Here is a 12,954-nt window from a genome sequence, read left to right on the forward strand (position 1 = left end):
CACAGAGACAGCGCTGTGTATCTACTTCTTATGTCAAGAATCAAAACATTGCAACATAATGTATTTGATTAAATTGCCTTAAGTGACATCGCACATCCTGCGATGTGACTATTGCGCATGCACACATCCAAATGCCAAAACAGCATTTTTTAACATACAGCAAGTTTGTTTTTTGAAATATTTTTAAAAAGCCACATGACAGGGAGTCTCAGACTTATCTATTTGGGCCAGACTACAATAGCCGGTGCTTTGAAAGAAAATTTGTTCCACCCAAAAAGGTGGTCTCGGTTCAGATCTACTGAATCTTGTTTAAGTTTGTTTGCATTGTGAAAACTCTTTCTTTTTGATGTTGCTTAGATTGTTCAGACTTTTTGTTTAGGGAAGTTAAGGCTTGCACAGCAGATACAGTTGTGCCAAAATCAAATTCCTCATTATGTGCATGTGCATCATGCAGCAGTATGGGTACAGCAGATTAGGCTGGTGATTCCTGTATCTACTGTAACTGTAGACTTATTAAGAAGATAAAGTATCAACTCAATATCGATAATGCATTTTAAAAATACATTTAAAATGACGCATTGAGAACTTGATAGTGCACTGGTAGTTTATTAAAAAGATAAATATTGCAAGGACGGCAGGATATGAGGGTTATTTATGCAATCTGTTCCTTAATCCTACCTATTCGTTCATGCTGGTCAGTCGAATACTGTGTGTATAAAGAGTCTCGTTAATAAACTATGTGTGCAATTTCGAGTTCTTTATTTTAAATATCAGGGTCCTCAGAATTCTACAGATGAAGCGTGGAGCTACTTTAAGCTTATTAATGGTGTAAAAATAGTGATTTCTTTGCATTTCCGTGCTATGCCCCAATCACTAGCACTGTATTTCGGAATGCTGGGGTCCGAACAGAGGTGAGCTATTCTGGTTTGTAGTAGTTTGTACTAGTTATTATGTTTCACTTCACCTCCAGTCCATTTCACACCAGACTTCTCCTTTAAGTTTAGCTTGTCATGTGAGAGGGTTAAAGAGCAGATGTGCTGATGTTTTTTTCTCAGTTGCACAGATCAGCTGTAGAAACTGAGAACATCTAATTTTTTTTTTTTACATTATTCTGGTTCACTCATGCTTCTGTCATATGAAAAAATATGAAAACATATGAAACACCTGGAATGAACTTAACTGTAATGTTACGAACTTACATTTACAACCCCAAATCAGAACATGATGTGACAGTATGGATACCGGTAATTAGAAATGAGAATTCATAAAAAATTACGTTGAAAGTTACTTTTGCCTGTGGCACTGATACGACCCCATACCATAACCATAACCTGGGTTTTGGACTAATAACAGATCTTCATATAGTAACATCTGAGGGATCGTAAATCACAGGGGTTTATCTTAAGCCCTATCCGTATGGGTTTATTTCTCAGGGGGACGTCTGTGATAAAAGTCTTGCATCCGGACTGCAATTGAAAAAACAGGAGGACCAGTGAGTTTTTTTGGATTTCTCAGTCACATGACATCGCGTTCAGTAGCTCCTCCATTTCCACTCGCTGTTGTGTTTACATGGATCTCTGTGGAAACATGCACCCAAAGTGTAATTATGGTGCGTGGCAGTGGACTACGGTGACCAGACATCCTCTTTTTCCCGGACATGTCCTACTTTTGAGACCTAAAAAATTTCAAAGTCGTCCAGGATTTTCTTTGACTTCCTCAAACATAATACATATACAGTGCATTGTGATTAGAATTGCCACGCCGTTCCATTCCACTCCATTCCAGGTTTCTCTGTATCGCAAATTTGCCACGCCCTTCTCCTCAAATCTATCTACTTTGCATTGTGTGTGTGTGAACAAGAAAGCGTGGGCTTGCCAGTCTACAAGTTTACAAGCTTGCCAGTCTACAAGTTTACAAGCGAAAGCACGTGTGTAGGTGAAGACAGCAGCAGCAGACCGGGAAAGCAGGCCTGTGACGAAGAAACTGAAGGACAGACAGGGCAGGAATGTGTAGCACCTAAGCAGGTAGTAACGTTAGTAAATTTAGGAATACACAGGGACTTTGAGGTAATGGAGGTAACATTAGCTCTATTACATGAGAATGATGAGCAATGGCTGATAACGGTAAAGACTGAGAAGTGTTGGATGAGCAGCAAGTGTGTATTTTAGGCTACATCATTTCATTTTAGATATTTGGGTTAAAGTTGATGAAAGGCTGCATAGTTTGAGTTTTGTAGCCTCTATGCTGTGGATTAACATGTTTTAAAAAGCACTAAAACAAGTGAAATAACAGATTTTAAAACTGTTAAACTGATAAATGATCAGTTACCTTAAAAAGTAAGTGTAAAAAATATAAAAGTAATATTAGCAAAAGGTATGCCCACACTGAATAAGAGTAAAACAGAGTCATATGCTTTTAAGACAGAGTTGCGCTGCATGAATTCATAAAGCAGGCCTGTTTGTAGCCTGATACACATACATGTTATAGCTGTTTAAAGGAGGAAGCACCTTTAACCTAAATAATTAGAGTTGAGTTGTTATATCAGAGAAATTAAGAAAATACATAATAGACATGAATTCAATAACCCCCTCCCCCCAAAAAAATAGAAAAAGGTGTTCTACTTTCAGATACCCAAATCTGGTCACCCTACAGTGGACAAATAGCTATTTTATTAAACGCGAGGAGACGAAATGAGAAGAGATGTGCATCCGGATGGAAGACGAGAGAAAACGTCTGAGAAAAACACATGCATGCTCTTTCCGGACGAGAATAATATCACAGAGGCTGTCCCATAAAAGAGCCCCTGAGAAACTAATCCCATCAAGATGTTTGTGCACTTGCCCTTTATTCCCTGAAATGTATCCTGACAAAATGCATCAGCAGTGGAAGATTCTTAAAAACTGATATTTAAATTCACTGTTCACAGTGAATAGTGTAATATGATGTGTGTGTGTGTGTGTGTGTGTGTGTGTGTGTGTGCATGCGGGAGTTTGTGAACAAATATGGTTTTCTGTAAAAGAACATCACACAGAAAAAGGAAGACTCAAATAAGGAAGTGGAAAGAATGATTAATTCAGGCAGTCAGATAATTAACCACTCATGTTGTCGGGGGCACCATGCAGAGTACGGCATTTACCCTCTCCGTGGCTATTTTGCTTGTGTTTTTGGCTTGTAAGTAATATTTTTTTAAATATTCAATATAGGTATCGTACACATTGGTGATTGGCACTAATGGTGAATAATAATGAACTAAATGTAATTAATTGTAAGTACTTTTTCATGTATCTTTACTGTAAATGAGAATTATTATTATTATTATTATGGTTGTTATTATTATTATTATTATTATTATTATTATTATTATATTTTTAATAATTATTATTACGCTATTATTTAGCATCAAGGCAACAGTATATAATTTGTGTGAATGCCATGTAGAAAGTGTCTATGCCTGCATAAATGATTAAATAAATATATGGAATACTGTATATACGTAGACACTTTTTTATAAACATAATCTGTAGCTAACTAAGTTGCAAATAAATATTAATAAAAAATTTTTAAAAAGTTATTATATTTAGGCACTTTTTTCTGTGTAATAGAACACACAACAAAATATAAATGCTTATGCTGTAGCAATTTACTAGTTAGGAATTTAGAACTCGAATTTCCCCACTGTTTAATTGTTTGGTTCATTTTGTTTGTTTGTTTAAATGTAAAAATTAATAACGTGTGGGAATGAGATCCTAAGGCGTAGCTATAACTTTTTAAGTCGTAGCCAGAGAAAAATAAAGCTTGCTTTTCGGTCAATTAAAGCCCATGAAGAAACTGAATATTTACATTATATTTAATTTATAGTTTAAACCACATTTTCCTATTAATTGTTAAATATATAAAAATAATCATATTATTATTTTATTATGCACAAAACATTTTCACAATAGAGAGGTATATTTTCTGTTCAGCCATCAAACGGACACAATCTAATTCTAATAGGAACTAAGAGTCCAAAAAACAGAATGTCATGACCTTGTTTTTGTTTATTGTTCCTTTATCTACTTTTTTTAGCATCATCCTCTTATGACGACGATGCAAGTAAGATTCACATTTAATCTTGTTTTATGTAATCAAATGTTATTAAACCATATTAAAACAGATTTTTCATTTTAAGTCATCTAACATAACATTTTTGAATTATGTGTGTTGATATATCTGGATTATATGATGTACAGCCAAAACTCTCAACATTAAATCATTTGTGTTTCCATCATATTCTAAAGCTTCACTGCCTTACTGGATGACAACGTATTACGTCAGAACCAGTAAGTTATTTTATTATGAACTGAATCATAATCAAAGATTTGAGATGCAGTTTTTAAAATATTTATGTATTTCTGAATTTCAGCTATAGAACCTGACGAAGAAAGTAAGTGTAAATATTCTGCTTTATTTTTTTATTATTTCTTGAAATGTCTTATAATGTCTGCAGGAAAATGAATAAAGAAAGAATATTGTATCATATTATTAATAACCTTTTAATATAATAAGCTACACAACATCTTTAAAACATCATTATTATTTTTTTTTTTTCATTTTAAATGATCAGATGTTATTTTTTATTTCCAGTTTATAATAAATCATACATACATGAAGCTGAAGAACTATTGATAATCTGGGGGGAAGAAAGTAAGTGTAAATATTCTGCTTTTTTTTTCTGAAATATCTCATAATGTCTGCATAATGTAATCAGATATAAACTGGAGGTGAATTAGTGACACAGGATAGTGACGACTAAAAACCTATAAAGGAAATGAAAGAATTGTTGTGACCTTTTTTGTGTTAAATAATTATTTCCTTTTTGACTTTTGCAGCTTTAGAATCTGAAAGTGTCACTCCAAGTAAGATTCATTTATGGATTTATTTTATGCAGTTTGATGCTATATCAGATTTTCAGTTCAAAAATAATATTACATTATGCATATTCATTTTATATTATGTGTCTCTCAACATAAAATCATTTGTGTTTCCCATCATATTTTAAAGCTCCACTGCCTTACTTTAGGATTCTGGATTACTTCGAAACAGTCTTTAAATTACCTAAAAATCTACCGAAATGATATTCACAATAGAGAAATACACTCAATTCATAATTCTGACAGGATCTGAATGAAAACATATGCTGTTTAAATAATCATTCCTGTTACTACAGCTAATTTTAAATTTTATAAATTATGGTAATTTCTTATCTTTACTTTCCACTAGCTCAACCAGCCTATATGGTCACCTCAGGTAAGATTCAGTGTCAGTTTTATATTGGGTATTTTTTCTAATTCTTTAATTAATACTCCTTTTTTATCTGTGGTATTGTTGAATTCTTATTTCAAAAATGTTATGTTGAATTTACTGTTTCTTTAATATATGGTTCTAATCGGTTTTGCTCTGTTCTACTACTAAACTTTGCTATAGTGAGATCATAAAGAAAAGTATCCCATTCATTTCAGTGCAATACCCAAACTATAATATGCCATGTTTTGTTATTGTATCAGAGGAGGCGTGTGCTAGTCTTCACCCTCCTGGTGTTGGGAAATAACTAGTGATAGGCAGAGTCCTAATGAGTGGGTTGGGTAATTGGCTTTGTAAATTGGGGAGTAAATGGGATAAAATGTTTTAATAAAATTATTTTAAAAAAGGGGATTTGGACAGAACACAATTACTCCAACAAAACCCTCTTTATTCCTCTTGATTTGGGAAGAAACAACGAATGAGCAGGTTTCCCAAAACTTTTGTCCATATGGTGTAGCAGTCAAGTCACTGCTCAAATAGGTTAAAGAGCTGTGATTCCCCAGGTACCACTGCTTATGTCTACAAATTATTTTTTTAAGAAATAAAATAGTACCAATTGTATTGCAGGATTAATAGCAGTTTCTTTAGAGATCTAGACACTAATAAGCTGATCTGTTTAATTAGAATTAAAAGACATAGTGAATGTGGTTTCTTTTTCCAGGCAAAAGCTGGTGTTGTAATTAGTGATTAATTCAATTAATGATTCATTAGTTGTAATTTAGTCTCTGTATAAATACAGCTGTTCTGTGAAGGCCTCTCACCGGACAGGTCAGAGATAAAGTTGTGAGTTTAAAGCAGGATTAGGTTATAAAAACAGATCCCAAGCTTTGAGCATCCCAGGGAGCACTGTTCAAACCATCATTCAAAAATAAAAAAAAGTACCAAGACATGGCCATGATCCACCCACACTGACACATTGAGCAAGGAGAGCACTGGCCAGAGAAGCAGCCAAGAGAGACCCATGGTCACTCTGGAGGAGCTCCAGAGACAACTATAAGTCATGAACTCCACAAATCTGGCCTTATATGACATTGCCTGCAATTGTTTTCCATACCTGGCAACCTGGGTGTGGAACAGGACTGCTGAATGGGTGGGGCAGAAGGTCAGGGTAATTTCTTTATACGTTTCTTATATATGGCACTACATAGTATATAGTGCCTACGAATGTGTTTCATAATAAGTCATGTTTTTGTAGAGTAGACAGATTTGTGTAATTGCGTAATTCGTGACCCTGTGTTGCTGATCAGTCGGGAAATGTACAAATCACAACCCCTAAAAAACGCTCCATTACAAGGCAACAAGTTGCACAGTGTGAAGATTACAGCCATCTGACTACTGGAAAAGTGATGAAGTGTGAACTAAGCTGTGTTAGTTTAACCCTCACACACTAAATCCAGGCTGTCTATCTCTCTGCTTGTGTTCCAGATGTACCTGACCCCATTGTGGAGGTGTATCAGCAGGTGGGGAACAGCGAGAGCCTCATCGTCGTCTGTCAGTTTAAAATGAAGACCAGCGTGAGCTCTTTCCATCTGTCTGTCACAAATGGTGACGGTAAACGCACGCTGAACAACCCAGCATGCATTGCAGAGACCACGTGTGTGTTCAACATCACCACCACCTCACTTGTCTCCTTCACCTGTGTGCATGTAGTCAGCGCACGCACAGATATCCAGACTCTGCTCAGTGACGTCTTCATTTACCAGCCTTACAGTAAGATTCTGCATTCAGTTCAGCTCATTTAAACACACACATCTACAGTACAGTCCAATTACAAAACTGCAGTACATAGAAACCAAACTGATTAAAAATAATGGTGGTATTGGTAAATTCTACAGAAATATCTATATTCTGTCCCTAGCCTTTACAGATATTTTACTTAACCTCCTGAAACCTAGGGAGACCACTGGTTCAGAAGATTGCTGGTTCAAATCCTGGTCATTCAGCTTGACATCAGCTGCCAGAGCCCTGAGAGAGCACAATTGTCTGAACTGAGTCGCTGCACTTTCCTCCGAGTGCGCTGTGATGCTACTCGACAGTGATGCAGTTCAAAAAGAGGCGGAGTCTGACTTCACATGTGTCGGAGGAGGCGTGTGCTAGTCTTCTTCACCCTCCTTGTGTTGTAGCATTACTAGTGATGGGGGATATACAGCTGAGTAGCAGCTAAATGGGTGAAAATCAGCCTAGCTAAATTGGGGACAAAAAATAGGCGCAGACTTTTGCTCGATGTTCATTTTTTATTTTTGGTTAATTTGTGAGTAGGACCTAACAAGTATAAAAGCTAAATGTTGTCTTTATACAGGAGTCCTCATAGTCCTCATATGAGGACAGCAGTTTATTTTAACATTTAAATATTACAATGCCCCACACACTAACACACACTCAACATTCACAATAACATACGTCCTCTGCTTTTATATGCCTCAGAACAGGTTTCTCCTGCCTACATTGGATTTGCTTCATTCATTGGAGTTGGTCTCGTCATCTTGGTGATCATGCTGGTGGTGACCACACTTAAAACCAGACGTAAAGGTAAGTAAAGGTAAGGTTTTCCCAGGATGTGCCATTAACCCTTGTGTGGTGTTCGGGTCTGTGGGACCCGTTTTCATTTTTCATCAAATGATACTAAAACATTTTTTTTCTAACTCAAACTCATTGGCATTGGCTCATTTTTTGTGAGAAACATATATCAAAACACATTTTCGATAAACACACACTGTACACCCCCCCCCCCCCCCCCCCAACCATTTATATTACATACAGTATGTTTGGCCAAGGGCTAATAAACTTTGCTTCATTTGTAAATTTGAAACTAAACAAATTTTCTACTCATATCTTGAGTTTAATTCATTTTCTTTTACATTTTATAAAAAAAACTAATAAAAAAAAAAGAGTAGCACTTTTTGAAAGAAATGTAACATAAGAAAGGTAAAGGGCAAATATTAACCATGTAAGCTGTTTATATTGCTTGCAATTTAGGTGAAGAAAGCATGTGTAAAACATTTTAATGTAAAATTGCTTAATTTTGCTGAATTAAATACAAATAACAAAGTAAACCAGTAACAAAAATATGAACACCACACAAGGGTTAAGCAGGATCACTGAATTTGTGGTTGTAAAAAGTAAAATGCACATTGTAACTAGATCAGTTAAATACCTAAACATTTACTTTATACAATTCCTAACTATGATTAAATTTATTAAGGAAAAAATCTATTTAATACATCCTGGTTCTATGTGAAAAAGTAATTGCCCCCACTGCTGTCCCAAAAAAAACACAAACACCTGTCTCACATTTGCCAAAAAACATCTTGATAAAAATATTATTTTTGGAAGCTCTGAGTCCTGTTACATCTGACTTAAAACTAACTCATAATTTCAGAAAGAGAACATCATACTGAACGTAAAACATGGTGGTGGTAGTGTGATGGTCTGAGGCTGCTTTGCTGTGATTGATCAATTACATGATGGAAACATAAATTCTGCTCTCTACCAGAAAATCCTGAAGGAGAATATCCGGCCATCGGTTTGTGACCTCAAGCTCAGGTGTACTTGGGTTCTGCAGCAGGACAATGACCCAAAACACACCAGCAAGTCCAGGTCTAAATGACTCAAATAGAAAAAAAAGATATGAAGGTTTTGGAGTGGTCAAGTTAAAGTCTGATTGAGATGCTATGGATGATCTTAAACAGTAGGTTTATGCTCAAAAACTGCCCAATGTGTCTGAATTAAAACAATTCTTTAAATAAGAGTCATTGGATTTAGGGGCAAACACTTTTTCACACAGGGCTAGATTTGTTTGAATAGATTTTTTCCCTTAATAAATGAAATTAGTTTTAAGATTTACTCAGGTTAAAAAAATTTTGGTTAATATGAAAAAATGTAAGTATGATAAAAAAGCAAAAACAAAAGAAATATGTAGGGGGGGGGGTATTTTTATCAGCACTGTATTTTTTTAAATGAAACAGTATTGTTTATTGAAAAAATAATTTTATTCTGACATATCTAATGATTCCCCTGCTTTAAAAAAAATAATAATAATAAATATATATATATATATATATATATATATATATATATATATATATATATATATATATATATATATATATATATATATACTTAATTGTACTTAAAACACATTGAGAAATGTCTAAGTATGCTCTAAATATAATGTAACATATTTATGTACTTACATAAAATATATTAAAAGTACAATATAATTTACTTAAAAAACTAAAGACTCCTATAAAGTACACTTTTAGTTTAATGTAATTCAATATAATTCTAAAATACCACTGTTTCTGTAGTTCACTTAAAGTGCAATGTGTAATGTAACTTTTTAGAAATTAAATAAAAAAACAATACATTTTTAAATAGAAAAAGTACATTTGAAACACGCTAAAATTGTAGTACAGTATAGTAAAATATATTTAGAAACTCAACAAAGTATACTAGAAGTGTGCTACTTACAAAAGACAGGAACAAGAAGCATATTTACACTCAAATGTAAAAAGATCACATATATTTAACATCAATTCTTAGTACATTTGTAATATACCTGGTGTATAATAAATAATGATACAGTTGTAATACTCATTAAATGTATTATTATTATTTTTACTGTAAGCATATTTAAAATATGGGGTTACATACATGAAGTAGTACATTTAAATGTTTAAATGTTACCTTAGGTATATTTAAAATAGTTGCATTTTAGCACAGTTAAGTACACTTAGCTCGATTTAAGTAAGACTTTTGTTCTATTTTATTCAATTAAAGTCTTAAAGGTACAAAAATTTTTCTATATTTTAGCACTCTTTAAAGATACTGATTGATAATGTGGCTACAAGTACACTGAAGTGCACTACAGCATAATATTGCTTAATATACTTTAATCTACTTCTAATCAAACAGGCCAACTTTACTTACAGCTGACTTTAAAGTAAAATAAGTTACTGGATCCGATTAAATTAAAAGTTGAAAGACCACTGAGAATCTAAAAGCCCATTTCAGTGCAGTAATTGTTAAATACTGATTCTATTAAAATGATTTATAATATTGTGTGCTTTTGAGGCTGTTCTGTTCTGTTTTTCCACACAGTTTCACGGCAGGAGGTGAAGGAGAATGTGTATGAACACACAGAAATCGTTTAATCCTCCCTGAAAAGGTCGAGACTGGATTAAAAAGAAGCGGAGAAGGAATAATCTAAAATAATTAAACGTTTTTTTTTGTTTTTGTGCCGCCCAATTAACAAATACTGTATTAAGCAATTTATTTATGCATGTTTTTCTAAAATAATTACTGCTAAAGTAACAATAGATTCTAAATAACAGCATTCATGTAAAACGGACACTGCAGTCTGATTTTAAAACATTGGAGAGATTGGTAGTCTGCCCTGCTCCCTCTTCTCCAGAAATGAAGATCATATTGTTTGCCAAGTTGAGGACACTGAACCAACAAAAAACATGCATTTATACATTTACAGATAAATTAAGTAAATATAGAGTAAAACATTTGGTTTCTGTCGTATGTTTCAGCCACATTATTGCTCCTAACCTGATGCTGCTAGCAAGCACTAGTCTAGATCACTTTATCTAACTCAACAAATAATCACTGTCTTAAAACCCATTGATGATTACGCATGCAATACTGTAATGTTGGAATGACTCAAAATGCCCTTCCATACTAGTGGATGTGATGCATTACCTAAATAAAGTTAGTTAATCTTCAGCTAACCTTTGCTGAAGTGCAGTGATTACCTGTTCATCAGGAAATATACAGCTCGGCATCCGTCTTGTAGTCCTTCTGGGCTCTTAACTGTCTCCATTTATTAAATGCCTTACCAATATTTACTCACATTTTACTCCAACTCTGCTCATAAAGTTTTTTAGATGCATGCTGATGCTGCAATACTTTCTTATGTAACCTTTCCTTTGGTTATTAGAGTGTGTTGCAGAATACTAAACTGGACTGGTTCTGTTTTAACTGTCTGAATTAAACAGCATTAACCTGTTCACACTCTGCTATACTGTTGTCTGATTCTGTTGTTTGCAGCACTGTGTGTAATGTGTATGAATGATCCTCAGTTTTGCATATACAGCTCTAGAAAAACTTCAGTTTCTGAATCAGTTTCTCTGATTTTGCTATTTATAGGTTTATGTTTGAGTAAAATGAACATTGCTGTTTTATTCTATAAACTACAGACAACATTTCTCCCAAATTCCACATAAATATTGTGATTTAGAGCATTTATTTGCAGAAAAAGAGAAATGGCTGAAATTCCAAAAAAAGATGCAGAGCTTTCAGACTTTCTCTTCTATTCTGTTCCTATTTCTTTTTTTTCTTCCTACATGCCCTGTTTATCTTCTCTATGTTCATTGTAGTTCACTCTCACCTTTCTTTCTTTCTTTCTTTCTTTCTTTCTTTCTTTCCTATTATACCAGACTCTCTCTCAAGTTCTCACATTCACTCTGCTATTCTTTCTCTCTCTTTCTTTCTTTGCCTGTTTCTTGCTTTCTCTTACACGTTCTCTCTTTATTTTTCTCATTTTGTGAGTTTTGTCTCTTTTATTTCTCTTCTTTACATTGTTCTGTTTCTCCCTACATTTCTACATTTCTACTTTTCATGCTCATTTCTTCTATCTCTCCTTCACCTTTCTCTCTATTTCTTTCTTCCTTCTTTACACTTTTTACTCTCTCTGCTCTTACTCTACCTCACTCTCTCTCTTTCTCTGTCTTTTCTTGCTCTCTCTCTTACACTTTCTCTCTTAATGTTTTTATTATTTGTATTTTCTTATCTATTCCTCTTCTTTTTATTGTTCTGTTGTTCTGTTTCTTCCTACATGCCCTGTGTTATTCATGCTCATTATATCTCTCTATAACCTTTTTTTGTTTCTACCTATTTTACTCCTCTCCTTGCTATCTCTCTATTTCATGTTTTTTTTTCTCTCCTATTCCTCTTCTTTCCCTTATTCTGTTTCTCCCTACATTAAACCCTGTATGTCTTCTCCCTGCTCATTCTATCTCTCTCACCTCTCTTTCTCCTTCTTTCATTGTTCCTACCTTTCGTTGTTGTACTCCTCTTCTTGCTCATGCTATCTCTCTCTCTATATTTATATATATCCTACTCTAACCCACTCTCTCTCATGTTCTCATTCATACTCAGTCACTCTATCTCTCCCCCCCTCTCTCGCTCTCTCTCTCTCTTTAAATATTTCTAATATCCTTTTCTATTTCTCTTCTTTTTATTGTTCTGTTTTTCTGTTTCTTTCTATATGCCCTGTGTATCTTCTTCATGCTCATTCTATCTATCTATTACTTTCTTCTATTTCTACCTATTTTACTCCTCTCCTTGCTCGTGCTATATCTCGCTTTATTTTTGTCTACCCCACTCTCTCTCTTATACTCTCTCTCTCTCTCTCTCACAGTCATTGCATCTCTCCCTCTCTCTCTCTCTCTCTCTCCCTCTCTCTCTCTCTCTCTTTCTCTCTCCCTCCCACCCAGCTCTCATTTTCACACCCTCCTCTGTTCAGACACAGAGACTCCTCCCTCTCTCCTCTCTCCTCCCTCTCTCTCTCTCTCTCTCTCTCTCTCTCTCTCTGGCTGTGTAAGG

The sequence above is a fragment of the Astyanax mexicanus genome, chromosome 12 (genome assembly GCF_023375975.1).
Source record: "Astyanax mexicanus isolate ESR-SI-001 chromosome 12, AstMex3_surface, whole genome shotgun sequence".
NCBI lineage: Eukaryota > Metazoa > Chordata > Actinopteri > Characiformes > Acestrorhamphidae > Astyanax > Astyanax mexicanus.